The following is a 17,956-nucleotide window of genomic DNA, read 5'->3' on the forward strand; positions in this document are numbered from 1 at the left end:
GTGCACAGCTCATTGTCCCCGCTCCCTCCCTGTTGGGAGAACTCATGTACAATAAATGTCCTGAGAGCCCCAACATGGTTCAAATGAGAAAAACGGAACTCTAAGGGTTGTTCATCTTCTCTTTAATAGATGAGTGAAAAGAATTCTGTGTAAAACATTTCAGGCTTTCCAGAATACAAGGGTTTGGTAGGTTGAGCTGTGAGGTTTCCTCTGTAATTTCATATGATCACAAAATATGATCTTTAATTTCCTGTTATTAAATAACTTAGTTTCCAGCTCAGTGAGTCAGGGGAGGAGGGACATTCTAGGAAAAGATGACTTAGAAAATAGCACCTAAGAATTGAAAAATAATCATCTATAGTACTAAACTACTCTGAAACTTTTGAAATCTCAAGTTAAATTGTATATATTAAATTTTAAGTATTTCTCTACTTCGAAGATCTTTTATTACACATACAGAATCAATATGGCTATTTCCAGGACATTATAGGAACACAGAAATGTGGCTTGAGTGTTATATTTCAAATAATGCTGGAGAGATTGCCCTCAATTATTTTTTGTTAAATACTTTTTTTAGATGCTTATTTTTATTTTTAATTCGTATTTTTTAAATGCTAATTTTGTTAAATATTTTATTGTTAAAACTTACAAATACCTCTATATGCGTAGGTATTTATGCATACGCAATCTTTTTAATACTAGACAATAAGTGCTGTCTAACTCATTTCTTGATCTAGTTTGCCATTTTGCAATAAACATGAAGCAACTTAAAAAAAAAAACCAAAAGCCTATTATCTAGTTCATGAGATATTTATGTGATCTAGTTCATGGTTGCTGAAGCAACAAATAGTTATTGATCATCCATTATACTTCTATAATAAGGTTATAAAAAAGCAGAGTTTGCTTCCCCGAGGAATTTGTGTTCTGGAACGAGAAGTCAGGAAACAACAGTGAACACAGTAAACCAAGAGCGTGGTGTGCACAGAGGGGAACAGGGCTGTGGAGAGGTGTAGTAGGGGCTGGGTGTGTAACCTTACCTACACAGTGAGAGCAGGACTACCTGGTGTGAGCAGTGAGGACAGCTGGGATAGAATGGGCACTGCTTCTGAAGACATCATTTGGGACACCCACATTCAGCACCAGAAGGCCCAGGCTCAGGTCCTGGCCTCAGCGCTGCCTGAGGCACAGCCTGGGAGGAAGGAGATGTGATGGCTCAAGTACCTGGCTTCCTGCTGCCCGCATGGGACACCCAGACCAAACCTGGCGCTTCTGGGTGTGGTGAGCATTTAAGGAGTCATTTTTTTTTTTTTCGTCTGTACCACTCTCTGCTTCTCAAATAAAGTGCAAATAAATAATAAACATGAAAGACTACCAGACACTGCTGGTGCAGTGGCCTTGTGGCTAAATCCTCACCTTGCAAGTGCGCGGGATCCCATATGGACACCAGTTAGTGTCCTGGCTGCTCCACTTTCCATTCAACTCCCTGCTTGTAGCCTTGGAAAGCAGTTGAGGATGGCCCAAGGCCTTGGGACCCTGCACCTGCGTGGGAGACCTGGAAGAAATTCCTGGCTCCTGTTTCAGATTGGCTCAGCTCCAGCCATTGTGGCCACTTGGGGAGTAAGCCACCAGAAAGAAATATTTCCCTCTGTATCTCCTTCTCTGTATGTTTACCTTTCCAATAAAAAATAAATAAATCTTTTTAAAAAGTAATAAAGAAACTGTACTTATTACAGTGTGTGACACATTACAAAATAAATATTAATTATGACAATAGTAGGAATGCAAATGGCATTGTGAATACTGTGTTACAAATGGAAATACAATTTTCACACACACCTTTCTTCCTAGAAGTTATCTCGTATTGAGCTGCAGTTTACATAACAACTTCATGGAGTGCTGTCTGTTAATTTTCTCATGTTTCACTTTGATTCAGGATGCTTAGAGAACTAATGGCTTATGACGTTCTGGCCAGCATGCTGGTTAGAAGTCATAGTGCAGTTTGGTGGAGGTGGACCAGTTGTCCATGTCCAAGTGCGTACCCACCTTACTACAGATAAGGTTGGACATACATTGTATATGCATAGTAGAAGACAACCTATCCACACTTCCCCAAATGAGTCAACAGACATGGAGGGGTGTGCCTGTGACCCTGGAAGGAAGTGGACAGAGGCAGATTCTCCAGCAACAGGGTAACAAGCTCAAAGGCACGGAAGTAAGACAGGGTGTGTGCTATGGATATGGACGGGCGGATGGCTTGGCAAGGACTCAGTGGGAGATGGAAAAATCCCGTCAGGGAGTATAAAGATAGCAGCAGAAAGGATGCCCAAGCAGGTGAGAGAATGAGAATCTACCCTTGGGTTTCAGAGGAGCTTCAGACAATTAGAAAGGGGAAAGTGCCATTTAGAGAGGTTATTCTAAGATATGCAAGTCACAGGGCGGTTCTAAACCACACCTACAGGTCAGATTTCTTGATTTTAGATGGGAAGATCACATAAAAGATTTTTCCGACAGGTTCTGAAAGAAGTGATGAGATCATTAGAATTAGAAATTAAGAAACATGACTGAGTTACTAATTTGTGCGTGGGAAAAGAGGGAGGAGTGTATGAAAAAACGACAACAAACCAAAGCAATCACACACCTGAAAATAGCAGCATTATCAGGGTACCTTGCTACAGAGTAAATTTCTGTTAAGCTCTGGAGCTACAATGGAAAATAAAGTGATACTTAAAAGAGTTGTATTGACTAACAACACCTGCTGGCGTGGATGTGGGGAGAAAGGTACCCTCCTCCTTCACTGCTGGAGGGACTAGAGGCTAGTACAATCACTTAGAAATCAGCATGGAGAGTGCTTAGAAAATTGTAAATAAACCTGCCAACTGACCCAGCTATTACACTCCTAGGAATATATTCAAAGGAAATGAAACTGCATATGAAAAAGGCACCTGTGAGCCTACATTTACAGCAGCACAATCTACAATAGCAAAGACATGGACACAACCCAGATGCCCATCCAAAGAGAAATGGTTAAAAGAAACTGTGGTACATCTACTCCATGGAGTGTTACTCAGCCATTTAAAAGAACGAAATTATACCATTTGTAACTAGATGGTCCCAATAGAGACCATTATGCTCAGTGCATTAAGTCAATCCCAAAAGGACAAATATCACACCTTCTCTCTGATATAAGGCAGCCTTCATGCAAATTGTAAGATCAATCACTCTTTCCATACTGTTTTTGCTGCATCCCATGTGTTTTTCATGTTTTTGTTTTCGTTTTCATTTTTTCCAAATAATTTTTCTCTTTTTGAATTTGTTACTTGCTCATGGATCTCACAGTGGCATCATTTTATCCAAGAGGCTTTTGTGTTTTCATTTCTTCACCCATGTGTTGGTTATTCAGTGGTGCATTTTTTGACTCCATGGGGCTGTAAATTTTTTATTTTAACTTCATACCTTTTGTTGACTTAGTTTCATGGCTTCTCGTTTAAGAGAATGTATAGTGGTGGCGTAATAGAGACTATCATTGAGATGTGAAGAAACAATGCATCTCTACTTCCAAATCAAACATGGACTCCCAATGAAACGTTGGACATACCTGACAATAAATAGAATGCTGGACTGTCTGACATTGTCTGCACCAGCAATATCGGGGCACTCTTAAATGACAGACTGATGGACTTATAACTGTTTATGAAGAACTGTACTATTGTAGCAATATGGGGAAAATCAGTCGGGGAGTAGGCATTTGGGGAGGGGGTAAGGAAATCCTAGTCTATGGAATTGTACCATAAAATTCAAAAATTTAAAAATATGAAAGAAAAGAGTTGTATATTAAAAGGAAGAAAGACAAAACATCGAGGTCAGTGCAAGTGATTGCTTATCGTGAAGCCCCAAAAGGAAGTCGGGCGTCACCCTGTGGGCTCCCAGCAGTGACAGCTACGGGAGTTATCTGAGGCACACGTGCAGGGAGTTGTGGGGAGGGTACCACAGGGGAGTTGGGGAGGGTTCCAGAGCCAAGGCCTAGCCACAGGAAGAGGTGGGGGGATGTTGAGAAAGTCCCTTAGGGAAGCCGCAGATGGCTCAAAACACACACACAAAACTTTTGCCTGAAAGAGGCCAACGACATGGGGAATATGGGAAAGAAGAGACAGGATTTCTATGATACCTTGGGGGAAAATTTGAACAAGGATTTTAATAATTTTGGGGTGGGTTGAGCTCTATCTCCACAAACACTGCTTTCCTCCTGCTCCAGCCCCCACTCTGAGCTGATCCAGAGGCACGGAGCAGAGACCGCATCCAGGGTTTCTGTGCAACTGTCCCCATTCTTGCTGTTTGCCCTGACCCAGCTTTCCTATTTTGGTAACTGACCACTTCCTGCCTGGGCTGCCTCCCATCTCCCTCCTGGGTGGCCCCCGCTGACCTGTGGGTTCTGCTCTGGAGATGCTCTGGGCATGGTTCCCATCAGACTGGAGCTTCCTATTCCATTAAGGTACCGTGGCACCAAACTCCTCCAATCTCTGCATTCTGAGGAATGCTCTCCCATTATTCATTTAAAAGTCAGAGTTACAGAGAGGGAGAGAAAGAGAGAGATCTTCACCCTGCTGGTTCACTCCTCGCATGGCCCCCAATTTCCAGCGCTGGATTAGGCCAAAGCTAGGAGCCAGAAGCTTCTTCTGGGTTTCCCATATGTAGGTGTTAGTTCATGTTCCAGCTGCTTCATTTCCTATTCTGCTCCCTTCTAATGTTCCTGAGAAATTAGAGGAGGATGACCCAAGTCCTCGGGCCCCTATATCCACATGGGAGACCTGGAAGAAGCTCCTGGCTTTAGAGCAAGCCCAGCTCTGGTCATCATAGCCATTTAGGAGTAAACCAGAAGGTTGAAGAGTGAGTTCCCTTGGTCTCGCCTGCTCTCTGTAACTCTGCCTTTCAAATAAATATAAAACTTTGAAAAATTGCCTGTGCTATAACACACAGAACTGCTTTCCCTTTTGTAGTTGTGTTTGTTGCTGCCAGCCCTCCTCCATGCAGTGATCTGCTCCCATGCCTCTGTCATTTTCAGCACACAGCCTCCAAAGTCCCCACAGTTGCAGACATTCAGCTATCAGAAGTGGTAACAGCATGGAGAAGGTGGGCCTACTGGCTAGCCACTGTCCTAGAAGATGCTGGTGGCAAGCGGCACGTAGCAGGGAAGTCAGCTGTTTGTCATTCTAGGTTTCCCTCGGGAGTCGGTAGTCCCAGTTCAGTGCCGAGTGTGTAGATATGACACTAGGGAGCATGCAGAGTTGGAAAATGAGAGGGAAGATTTGGCAAAGGTTGGGCAGAACTGCCTAGTTGACATCTCCTCTTGGGAAACCTCCTGTGGAACTTGGAGTTTAACATGTCATGGAGCAGCCCTGCCCACCTCCCTCTCTGCATGCTCAGCCTGAAGTCACTGACTCTTGCGCCTGTCCTGGCCAAGGTAATCAGACGAGATCGGGCGCGTTCAGGGTGGTATGGCTGTAGACAATGGCCAAGGTAGTCAGTAACCGCCGCGACTTCCCCAGTTCAGCTGAGTCTGCTGGAAATCACCCCTGATTATTTTCCCTAGTTTGGATTCTCAGCAGAATGTCAGATTCTGCTGGTTCTGTTTTGTCAGAATTTGTGTAGTCAACATCATTCTGATCCTCTCCTTTCAGATGTCACTCCCACCTGTGGGATGCTGCAGAGACAGGACCATCTATTCCCTGTGGAGTTGGTGCGACACCCTATGCTTTGTCAGAGGTATCCCACTGTCAATTTGCCTTTGCCCTCCACCCCCCAGGAATGTAAGGTAGCTTACTTCCAAATACATTTTCAATTCCTCCACCATTTCTCTGGTCCAAGCCATCCTTATCTCTGATTGATTCATCTTCAACACTTCCGAGTGGTGAATTTATGATTCATTTTCCATGGAACAGACAGTATAGGTTTTATCACACTCATTGGCTGCTTGAAACCCCTAAGAACTTCCTATTGCAGAATACATCCCAGAACACATTCCAGACATCATGAAGCGAGTTCCAAGACTTTTTCTGAATCTTCAGCCAGAGTCACTCTCTCATTAGTCCCCATCACCATGAGATTACCTGTCTTAAATGACACCCACTACTTTCCTGTCTCAGGGCCCATTACATACCACCTACCCTCTCCCTTCCCTGGCTTGCTCCTACCCACCACTCCCATTTGTACTTGGGTCCCTTCCATCTCCATAGGACAGCCACAGTGAATTTTGGGATCCTGCTTTTGGCCTGGCCCAGCCCTAGCCATTATAGCTACTTGGAGAGTGAGCTAGTGAGCAGATTTGTCTTTCTTTGACTCTGCCATTCAGATATAAAAAAAAAAGAAAGAAAAAATACATGTCCAGCGATTGTGGGGAAATGGTACAGTGCAGATAAGATATAAGATGTAAAGGCATGGTTCGACTTGGAGATGGGGTTTTGGCCTTTCATTAGACTAGGGTCACTGTGGACATGATGACGGTGGTGCTCAGCTGAGAAACAGGAATTGGATCAAAAAGATGTCCAAGAGGCTCACACAATGGCCACAGGTAACCTTGGCACACAGGGACTTCTTTAAAAAGCTATTGCATGAGGGCCTGGAACAGTAACCTACTGGGATACCATGTGGATGCCGGTTTGTATTCCGGTTATTCCACTTTCCATCCAGCACTTTCCTTATAGCCTGGGAAAGCAGTAGAGGATGGCCCAAATCCTTGATACCCTGCACCTACATGCGAGACCCAGAAGAAGCTCCTTGCTCCTGGCTTTGGATCCATGTAGCTCCATTGCAGCCACTAGGGGAGTGAATCAACCGATGGAAGATCTTTCTGCCTCTCTTTCTCTCTGTAAATCTACCTTTCCAATAAAAATAAATACATCTTAAAAAAAGAGAGAGACTATTGCATGAAATGGATGATAAAGGCGGAAATATGGATGGAGTAAAAAAACAGGGAACACATCTGGACAAAGCTCATAAGGGTCATGGATTTGCCTTTTGGAAATGAATACAAATCGGGGATCTGGGCTGAAAGGGCTTTGAGTAAGAATTCTGATGAAAGACACAACAGGACACACCTTTCTCTTCTACCAAAAGCCAGGAGTAGTGAGCATTTCGAAAGTAAAGGAGACCTGGCAGGAGGCAGCAAGATAACTGGGTTTCTGTTTGATAAGGCAGATAAGAGAGACTAAAGGCCACAGGCCAAGCGAGGATGGAGCCTAGGGTCTGAGTCCCTCCAGTGATTTTGAAGGTAACATGGAGGTGATGTTTTATTTGCTTTGTCTTTATCTTTTAGGTAGTAGGAGTGGACAGCAAAAGGGGCAGAAGATGCTGACAGTTCAAGTGGCTGTCTGGGAGCAGAGTTCAGCATGAAGGAGCGAACTAACCAGTAGAGCAAGTTCTCGCTGTTAAGGGAGTTGCAGGTGGATGGCAGGGAGATGGCAGGTTGATTGATTTATGTAGGTGTGGTCTGGTCCAAATAAACACTCCTGAGTTTGATTGTTCCATGGCTAGAACCATTTCTTCTCCCAGTGAACAGAAAAAAGCTTTCTTTTCCTCTGAACTTTGTAGGGGCAGCAAGTCAGGAGCCCATATCCTGCTTCTCCCAGCATCAGAGGCCGGCCAGGGGAAGCAAACAAGGCCTTTGATTCCAGAGTACTTGCCATTGTGTTCAACGGGGAGGAAGCTCTTGCTCAGAGGTTCCTTTTCCTACTCACTGGCTTCCTGATATTTACCGCACAGTTAGAAACCGTGGATTCAAAGTGACAAAAGTACTCTCCCTCAGGAACGCCCAAAACATAACTTTTCTGGTTTAGCACATTGAGCTCGGCCCTAGAGGCCCAGTTTCTTCTTACTCCCTGGTCTTTTTACAAAGCTCCACCAGCCTTACCAAATAGTCTGAATTTTAGGGTTCTGTAGTGTGAACAGAGGAAAGGAAAGATTTTAGTGATGGAAATCTATTTATTCGTTTATTCAAGGAGTCTAGTAGTGGAGGAGTCATCAAACTTTTCTGCTTCCATCAATATCCTACTGTCATATGTCACTGACGAGCTCTGTGAAAGCTAAATCTACGGAATTCCTAAGCTTAATCTGGTGATGCTCAATGGTTTATACTGAGCTTTACAGGGCAAGGTGCTATTCTTGAGCTGGCCTCTTTCCTCATGCATTGTCACTGCATGAACATGGGAACATCATGTTAATGAATCATTTCTGGCATTCTGCATTAGTGAGCCTCAACACGATGAAGGCATTAGGGAAATCTCACCTTAAAAAATAGGGTCATTTCATTTAACTCCAGTGAGGTTGGCCTACATTCAGAACTCTACTAACAACACCTGCTGGCGTGGATGTGGGGAGAAAGGTACCCTCCTCCTTCACTGCTGGAGGGACTAGAGGCTAGTACAATCACTTAGAAATCAGCATGGAGAGTGCTTAGAAAATTGTACATAAACCTGCCAACTGACCCAGCTATTACACTCCTAGGAATATATTCAAAGGAAATGAAAACTGTAAATATAATCCTACATTTACAGCAGCACAATCTACAATAGCAAAGACATGGACACAACCCAGATGCCCATCCAAAGAGAAATGGTTAAAAGAAACTGCGGTACATCTACTCCATGGAGTGTTACTCAGCCACTTAAAAGAATGAAATTATACCATTTGCAACTAGATGGTCCCAATAGAGACCATTATGCTCAGTGCATTAAGTCAATCCCAAAAGGACAAATATCACACCTTCTCTCTGATATAAGGCAGCCTTCATGCAAATTATAAGATCAATCACCCTTTCCATACTGTTTTTGCTGCATCCCATGTGTTTTCATTTTCATTTTTTCCAAATAATTTCTTTTCTTTTTTGAATTTGTTACTTGCTCATGGATCTCACAGTGGCATCATTTTATCCAAGAGGCTTTTGTGTTTTCATTTCTTCACCCATGCACATTTTTTGACTCCGTGTGGCTGTAAATTTTTTTAAAGATTTATTTTTATTGGAAAGTCAGATATGCAGAGAAGAGGAGAGACAGTGAAGAAAATCTTCCATCCATTGATTCATTCCCCAAGTGGCCGCAACAACTGGATCTGCACCAATCTGAAGCCAGGAGGCAGGAGCTTCTTTTAGGTCTCCCACATGGGTGCAAGATCCCAAGGCTTTAGGCTGTCCTCGACTGCTTTCTCAGGTCACAAGCAGGGAGCTAGATGGGAGGCAGGGCTGCTGGGATTATACTGGCGCTCATATGGGATCCAGGTGCATGCGAGGTTTTAGCTCCTAGGCCACCACACTGGGCTGCTGTATATTTTTTGTTTTAACTTCTTACTGTGTTGACTTTGTTACATGAGTTCTCATTTAAGCGAATGTATAATGGCATAATAGAGACTATCATATTCAGATGTGAAGACAGAATGCAGGTTGCATCTCTACTTCTAAATCAAACATGGACTCCCCATGAAAATGTTGGACATATCTAGACAATAGGATGCTGGACTGTCTGACACTGTACCGGCAATATCAGGGCACACTTAACAGATGGATTAATGGACTTATAACTGTTTAGGCAGGCCTATACTATTGTAATGATACAGGGAAAACCTTTCAGGAGGGAGGAATTTGGGGAGGGGAGGAAGGAAACCCTAGGCTATGGAACTGTACTATAAAATTCAAAAATAAAAAAAAAATTTAAATAGGGCATTTATGGTATCAATCTCTTGTCTGTTTCTCCAGCCACAATTTAGAAGATCCTGCTGGCTCTGGCTGAGCAGGGTTGGGGAAGCCATCTTGACTGCACTGAAATCTTTCTTTGTTTTAACAGGTTGGAGCCAAGATGTCTAGGAGATTTAGGATGTTCAGCTGGATCTCTCCATAGGATTCTGTGTCAACGCTTTGGAGGTTAAGAACACAGGTAAGTTAGTATCAGCCACTCAGGGCTGAGTAAAGCCAGCTCAGAGCAAAAAAATAAGACAAAAGGCATAAACCCTGAGTACACATCAGCATATGTAAAAATCACAATACAGGCATCTATATGTCAGAGAGTTGCCATAAGATATATTTCATGTTCTTTTTTATTTCTTTTTTTCCCCCTGGCTACTAGAAAAAATCTTGTGAAAGTTCCCATCTGTTTATACTGTGCTAAGGGGAAAATAAGAAATGAAGTTGTGTCCCTACTTTGGACCAAAATTACAGGACAAAAAGTTCAGTGAGAGGGTCAGTGAAGGGGAGCAGAAAGAAACAACATAGAAGAGCTTTAAGCAGGATGTGGCTGGGGAGGGACGGAGGTGCTTGGTGAGCACGGGGCTCCATCTGAAGAATCTCTTACATGATAAAAGCTTGGCAGTGCTGCACTCACTCTCACAAAAGGAGCTGCTTTCCCTTTGTCGGGAAACCTGCACCTGCTTAGTGAGAGCGTCACCATGGTTCCAGGACTGGGATTCATTTGCTGACCTTCAGCGGTTTCCATTTCATGATATTAGATCACCAAGCAGCTGGGTGAGATGGCCTCTCCCTTTTAAAGTAACACAAGCCTAATGATTTGGGCGGCAACGTGTTCCGGCATACATTCCGACAAGAAATATTTATGACATTGGAGCTGGCTCCATTAGTCCTCACTGTCAGAAGTTGCCTGCCTTCTAATGAAAAATAGATGTGTTGTTCATCCAGATTGGGCTAATGCTGAGGTTTTTGTCATTAAACATCTGTCTGTATTCATCATCACTCTGTCCATGCCCCCTCTGAAAAGTGCTCCTGCTCCTCACAGGGGAAAGTCATCAAGCCACATTTGTAAATGATTTCAAGTCAGAAATAATGGTGGAGAAAGCAATGGAATTTGCAGTGGGAACTGAAGTGTGGGTGTGTGAGGCTCACTTGGGACTGGCTTCACCAAGTCCTGCTGTACAGCATTGGTCCTAGGTAGGCTTTTGTTTTTTTAAGATTCATTTATGTTTATTGCATATAAATATATGCATATTATTTATTGCATATTTATTACATATATTTATAGAGAGAGAGAGAGAGAGGAGGAGAGGAGGAGAGACAGAGAAGATCTTCCATACATTGATTCACGCCCCAAGCAGCCGCAATGGCCAAAGCCAGGAGCCAGGAGCCTATTCCGAGTCTCCCATACAGGTGCAGGGTCCCAAGGCTTCGGGAAATTCTTAACCGCTTTCCCAGGCCACAAGCAGGGAGCTGGATTAGAACCGGTGCCCATATGGGATCCCAGTGTGCTCAAGGTTAGAGCTTTAACCACTGGGTACCACGCCAGGCCCCTGGGTAGGCTTCTGATCAGACTTTGTTTGAATGGGAACAAGCTCTTGGGCTGTAGTCACAATAACGTAGCACCAGCATCATTCTTAAAGTTTTCATCTCGGATTTTATCAGAACTTAGGTAAGGTCACCACATTATTCAGTTTAATTTGGTCATCAGTGTCATTGTGGGTGGAAAACAGGCTCTGGTCTCTTTCTCTAAAGGCTGTTGCCAGGTGGGAGAAGGAGAGTCGGCAACAACAAAACCAGTATCTCTGGCTGAGGCTGTTCCCCAGGCAACATCTGTCTAATGTCACTGCAGTCAATCTTGCGCTATGTAACAGCAAGATGCACAAAAACAGCTTACTGGTTGGTCCCTAAAGTGCAAACTATTGACAGAATCCATTCAGTCTGCAGGACAAACAGAAGAGAAGAAAGAATGATCATTAATTATTTCATGAACATTTAATAAGGGCATGTTGAAGCAAGTGTTACTAGGATGTAAAACAAAATCTCCACCTTGAGCACACTGGCTCCCGGGGGAGGGATGCTCAGCCAGCTTCCAGGACCACCCCATCCGGCAAGTTGTTGTTGTCATTATTATTACCTGCATGGATTCCTGTAGCCAGGGTGCATGGTTCCTCTCCATGGGTGGCCCTGGTACCTTTAGCACCTGGCGAAGCCCCGCAGGCTGCCCAGCAGCACAGCCTCATGGCCTGAAGGGTCTTGATTTATAGGGGAATTGTGGAATCTCACAGGTGATAGTGAGAGATGACCTGAGGTGTTTATGCCCAGGTTAGGAATTACAGCAGAGGGGCTTCCATAGACAAGTCCACAACATGTATATGTAAGTAGGCGACTGACAGCAAAACAAATTGGTTTGGAGGGGAGAGCAAGAGTAAGAGAAGTGGGTCTGATAGCGGAATCTGTGGGGGCAATCTGGGTTCATCCCTGTGGAACTACAATCTCTGTTGGCTTACCCAAGAACTGAGGATGGGAGTCAAGCCTCGCTGGGGAGCTAACGGGACATCCCAGCTGGGTTGGAGTTCCAGCCGGTGAGGACAAGATTAGGATTGGGGGCAGCAGGCTTAACTGGGCATAGCTACAGCCTCACTGTCGCAGATGTGCACTGGGTCTGGGAGCAACAGATTGGGCTAGACTCCAGCCCCCTCTGGTACCCAGGTTGGGTATAGAACAGGACAGGCTAGATCTTGACTCCCACTGAACCACATTAAAGCTGTGTTTGGGCGCAGACCAGGTATCACCGGGCTGTAAGAACCAATGATAAGAATGAGAATGGGTGTGGCTGATTGAGCAAGGCCACTGTTCTTGCCAGGGCAGGATATAGGCAAAGTCAACCTAGGCCAACAATCGACTAATGTGTGTGAGAACTGGCACTGGATAGACTCGACGGAGGAGCTTGGGTCATTCCTTTACTGGGACGCAGTCCCTGCAGGTGAATGCAAGAAATAAGGCCAGGAGCAGCCCAGACCATGCCAGGTCATAGCACCCACCAATATACATGTGGTCAGGTCTGGGGACAGACCAGTCTGGGCCAGCACATAACATCCACTGGCAGATCTGAGAACCAGGACAGGGGACAGGAGGAGCCAGATAAGGCTGCAACACCAACCAGTTCACATTAGGACTGGGACAGCAACCAGACTGGGCTGGGGTAGCACCCACCAGTAGGAGCTGGAACAGGGGGCAGACTAGACTAGGCCAGGTTGTGCAATAAGATTGCAGATACTGAGGTGACGCAAGTCATGCCAGCCTGGGCCCAGTGGGGGCCAGGGTCGTGAGTCCCAGGGATGGGGGACCTGACAGGGTTCAGGTAGTTTGGCTTGGGTCCTGGAGCCCACTTGCATGGTGGTGGCCAGGTTCCTGAGCCCTGGAGACAGGGAAACCAGTGGGGCTCGGGTCGCCTGGCCCAGGTCCTGGGGCCTGCCTGTGAGATGGGTGCTGGGTTTATGAGCCCCAGGGATGGGGGATCTGATGGGACTTGGGTCTCATGTCACGGGTCCTGGGGCCCACCTACTAGGTGGGTGTGGGGTTCGTGAGACCCAAGGGTGGGCGATCTGGTGGGGCTTAGGTCACCTAGCCTGGGTCCTTGGATTTGCCTGCAAGAACAAGACCTATTTAATGGAAAAGGCGGAGCAGTGGACACAGGCCCCGTTGTAAAAGGAGAATATGGCAGCTCATTTGGTGCCATAGCAGAACAGAATTAACTGAACAACTACCCTAAAGGATGAAAGCAAAAAACTTGGTGAATGGAGCCAATGGACATTGGGAGGGTGACATCATCCTCGGATTGGTGAAATCAGCATTTCAGAACTATCCAAACCACTTGGACAGAACCCTTAGAACATGTACACATTGAGACTGGGCTGATATGAGGTGGTGGTTCCTCACCCCTTTTTACTGGACGTGAGGAAAGTCATGAGTGATTTACCCCTTTGTTCTCCCCTTTCCTCAGAAGCAACGAGAAAAAATAGCAAATTTGAAAGCAATGAGTATACCCAATTTTCCCTAAACCTTGATCCTTCCCACCCTGATCCACCATGTAATCACTATAATAAATAAAATTTATATTTGAAAAGGGGCATGCAAAAAAACAAATCTCCACCTTTCGACAATTCAAATTCCACTTGAAGAGACATCAATTATACAGAGACTGAATTTAGAATATTTGGTATCAGCACAGAGAATTGACTGTCAGGACCAAGAGCAGCCGTTTTAGTTGGAAAGCTTTGAGAACGAGACAGGATTTGGGCCTTGAACTATTTAATCACTGCCCCTTTCCTCTGAGCATGCCTAAGAATATCCTATGTTGCAACTTTTCAAGACTTCTGATCCCTGTTAGTCTAACTAAGAATAGGACAGAAACAGCACGGCACCCTGCGGACTGGTGGGAGAAGGAGTGTGCGTGTCACTGTCAAGATTATTTTGTGCTCTCTGAGCCTCACTGAGGCCCAGCCCTCAGGGAAAACAGTGCTGGGGGGTATGCAGAACAAAGCAAAGCAAAAATCTGTCTTTATGATTCTGGGAATATAATTATATACAGCTGGAACTCTCCCAACTGGGCTCCATCCAACTGTGTCTTGAGCTCAGCCAAAAACACTGTAAGATATCCAGCAGAGTTTCTTTCCACAGTTGGGAATTGCAATCAGACATTCTCTCCATTCTGTGCAGAACCTCTTCTCATGTGAAACTGGGATGACTTGGGCCTGCCAGAAGGCATGCTCTCCAGATGTTGGCACAAAGATGCAGGAAAAGAAAGTGTCAACTACATGAGAATTCAGTTATGGTGGGAATGGGGAATGGGAGCCCTAAGAATATCCTGAAAGAAACATTAAGAAAGGCAAAGAGATGATTTGTCCAACAGGAAGAATGTGTGTTTTTAGTCCTGGAATGATTGCAACATGGAAGGTAATGGCCATGGTAGAATCTGAGTTCTGGGCTGTACACCTGTTTTCTAACTCCTGGTCTGGCTTTCTCTCTCGCTGAAATGAGGAAACCATGTAGAAATGTGAATTATTCAGATGTAGGTAATATGCATCTAGCATGTCACAGGTCCTTTTATTTAAAAAGATTTATTTATTTTTATTAAGCAGATTTACAGAGAGAAGGAAGAACAGAAAGATCTTCTATCCACTGGCTTACTCCTCAAATGGCTGTAATGTTTAGGGCTGAGCCCATCTGAAGCCAGAAACCATGAGTCTCCTCTGAGTCTCCTCTGAGGGTGCAGGGTCCCAAAGCTTTGGGTCATTCTTCACTGTTTTCTCAGGCCACAAGCATGGAGCTGGATGGGAAATGGAGCAGCCAGGACACAGATCGGAGCTCATATGGGATTCTGGCAGTGCTTGCAAGCAGAGAATTAGGAAATTGAATCATTGTGCTGTGGGTCACCCCTCATCTCTTATTTCCTCACCCCTGCACAAGCCCTTTCTTTAAAGCAGCAGGTACCCATTCTGCTTCTGTTCCCACCTCCATCAACTCCCATTTCATTCCTGTAATGATTCCTTTAGCAACTTGCAGATGCCTGGAAGAAGGACACAGCTGCTTTTGATCAGAATCTGCTCTCTCCAAAACTTCCCACTTCATATATGTGGTCAGGAGTTTCTCGAGGGAGTCAGTGTATGGAAGGCTGTGAAACTTGGTTAGTAATTGTTTTGTGATTCAGAGGCAACACAACAAGAGTCTTAGCTTTCTATTTCTGGAAGGCAGAGTTCAGAGTATGACATATAGCTCCATGAGATATTTATATGGCCCCTGTTCCCTCCAAGAGCGTGATTATTTCTTCTTTCCCATCCTCTTTTGGGAGTTGCTATATCTGTTGTAAAATTCTATTAATAAAAACCAAACGCTTGCATCAATCACAGAATTTTTTCATGGGCAACATGCATTTCCCACAGATTTTCATCTGTTTTACAACTTAGAAAGCATTTGCTGGCTCAGATGCATATGGAAGATATGGCAGCCCACTGGGGCCTGTATATGTCATCTAGTACCATAGCAGAGGAAGGAGAACAGAACAAATTGCACAACTATCCCAGCTAAAGGATGATAGAAAAGTATCTGGGCAAATGGAGACTCTAGGTTGATCGTCAGCCAATTGACAAGGGGAGGGTTCCTCATCCATGGATCAATGAGATCGACAGCATTTCAGAACTATTACAACCACCTGGACAGAACCCTTGGACAATATGCCATATCAGGACCTTGGGTTAATACTAGGTGGCCATTCCCCATCCCTGGGTACTGGGGTGGTTGGGAGGATGGATATGTATTCTCCCCTTATCTCCCCTGCCCTCCCCCCCAAACAGGAAGAAGAAATAGAAAATTCAGACACAGTGATCACAGCCACTTTTCCCTAACCCTAGTTCCTTCCCACCCTGGTCAACTTTGTAAACATCATCCAAAATCATCTAAAATTTTTATGTAAACAAAATATTTATATAAGATTTATGTATAAACAAAAAGAAAGAATTTGCTCAGCATATTTGTCTTTGGATATGTTGATTACATCCAGGGACATGAGAAATGGAAAGAGGAGCTATTTCAGTTCTAAATTACTTCTCATTGTATCAGCCATGTTTTAATGAAGAAAACAAATTCTGATAGTGTCTTTTTTCCCCAAGTTGTTTTTATTATTATTATTTTATGATACAGTTCTATAGCCCCTGGGATTTCCCCTACCCCTGTCCCAAATCCTCCCCCCACCCCGCCACACACACACACTGAGTTCTCCCATGTCATTACAACAGCACAGTTCCCCATAAACAGCCATAAGACCATCATTGTGGGCATGGACAATGGCAGATGGTTTCATTCCTGCTCTAAATTAACAGTACATCTAGATTTTGCAACAAACTTCACCTGCAAAGCAGACACTTTCCTATAGAATGGAGAGAGCTTCCAAATTCACCGGCACATAAATGAGTGGTCATTCTTCGGCATTTGTAAATTGCACTTCCGCTTGCTAAGGACTACATGGTTTGGGGGGCATTTAGAGTGGATTTCCTTATCACTGTACACCTTTCTGCAGTCACCGGTCAACAGGAAATTTATCAAAGCTCTTTCTCCCCAGAATACCTCTCTCTCAAGAAAAAGTAAGCTCACTATCAACTTTCCCATCATTCCTGGAATATATTGAGGGAAAACTCCATAAACAACAAAACAAGTATATGGGCCTTGATAGATCTGAAGGTAAAAAAGATAGATCTGAAGGTTCAAAAAAGTTTCTAAAAAAGAAACTTTTTGTTAATGCTGGCATTGTGTCTTACAGTAGTCTCAAAGTTCATTAAGTGTGATGATGCTGTTGACCTGGGAAATCATCAGACTTGTGCAGTCAGCAGGTGCATCTGAAATCGATGCTTCAAACTCCCATTCCCCCATCTTTCATACACACACACACACGGCAAAGATTTGAATCCAGGTATCAGTTTCAGGTTAATAGGAGACAAAAGTTCTCCCTTAAATCTCTACTCAGGCTGCTGCTGAGCAACTCTGAGGATTCCCAGGGCTGGAGCGTGCCACTTGGCCTATACACCCTGGGACTCCTGTGAAGCACTGCAACTTGTAATCCCCAAAGTGACAGTCCAAGAGGGAATGAGGAAATAAATAGATCGCACCTGAAGTACGCTCTAACCAGTCAGTGCTCCCTTTGGAAGAAACCAGCTCAGACTGTTCCTAGGAGTTAGGTGAGGGTCAAGTGGTTAACCCCTGCAGCAACAGCTAGCACTAAAGTGGAAATAGATTTGACAAAAGTCACTGCCCATCTGGGCAGTCATTCACAAACACACACACACACACACACACACACACACATGCACACACATGCTTTGCATGTGTGGTCTGTGTGTAAATAGGGGATTTAAAGTTTAACTTAAAAAAGAAAATTGTTCCCAGTGGTGACCATCTCATGAGCCAGGCTGAGGGTTGCCAAGCAATGAGAGAAACAAAGGCAAGTGCCAAGAAGTTCATTAAGATCCACAGTTGCAGAGATGTAATGTTCTCCACCCTAGTGGAAGACACCCAGATGAATTGGATCCCTCCTCTCTCTCTCTCCTCTATTTTCCACCCTCCTCTGAACTCCCACAGCAGTCTTTATTCTAGGGCTTCAGCATGACACACATTTTGCCTTATGCAGTAGCATTCACTTTGTATGTTTCCCAATTCGATGACTGGCCCTTTAGGGCA

This window comes from Ochotona curzoniae, unplaced genomic scaffold, assembly GCF_017591425.1.
Source record: "Ochotona curzoniae isolate NIBS_2020 unplaced genomic scaffold, NIBS_Ocur_1.0 contig_430, whole genome shotgun sequence".
Taxonomy (NCBI): domain Eukaryota; kingdom Metazoa; phylum Chordata; class Mammalia; order Lagomorpha; family Ochotonidae; genus Ochotona; species Ochotona curzoniae.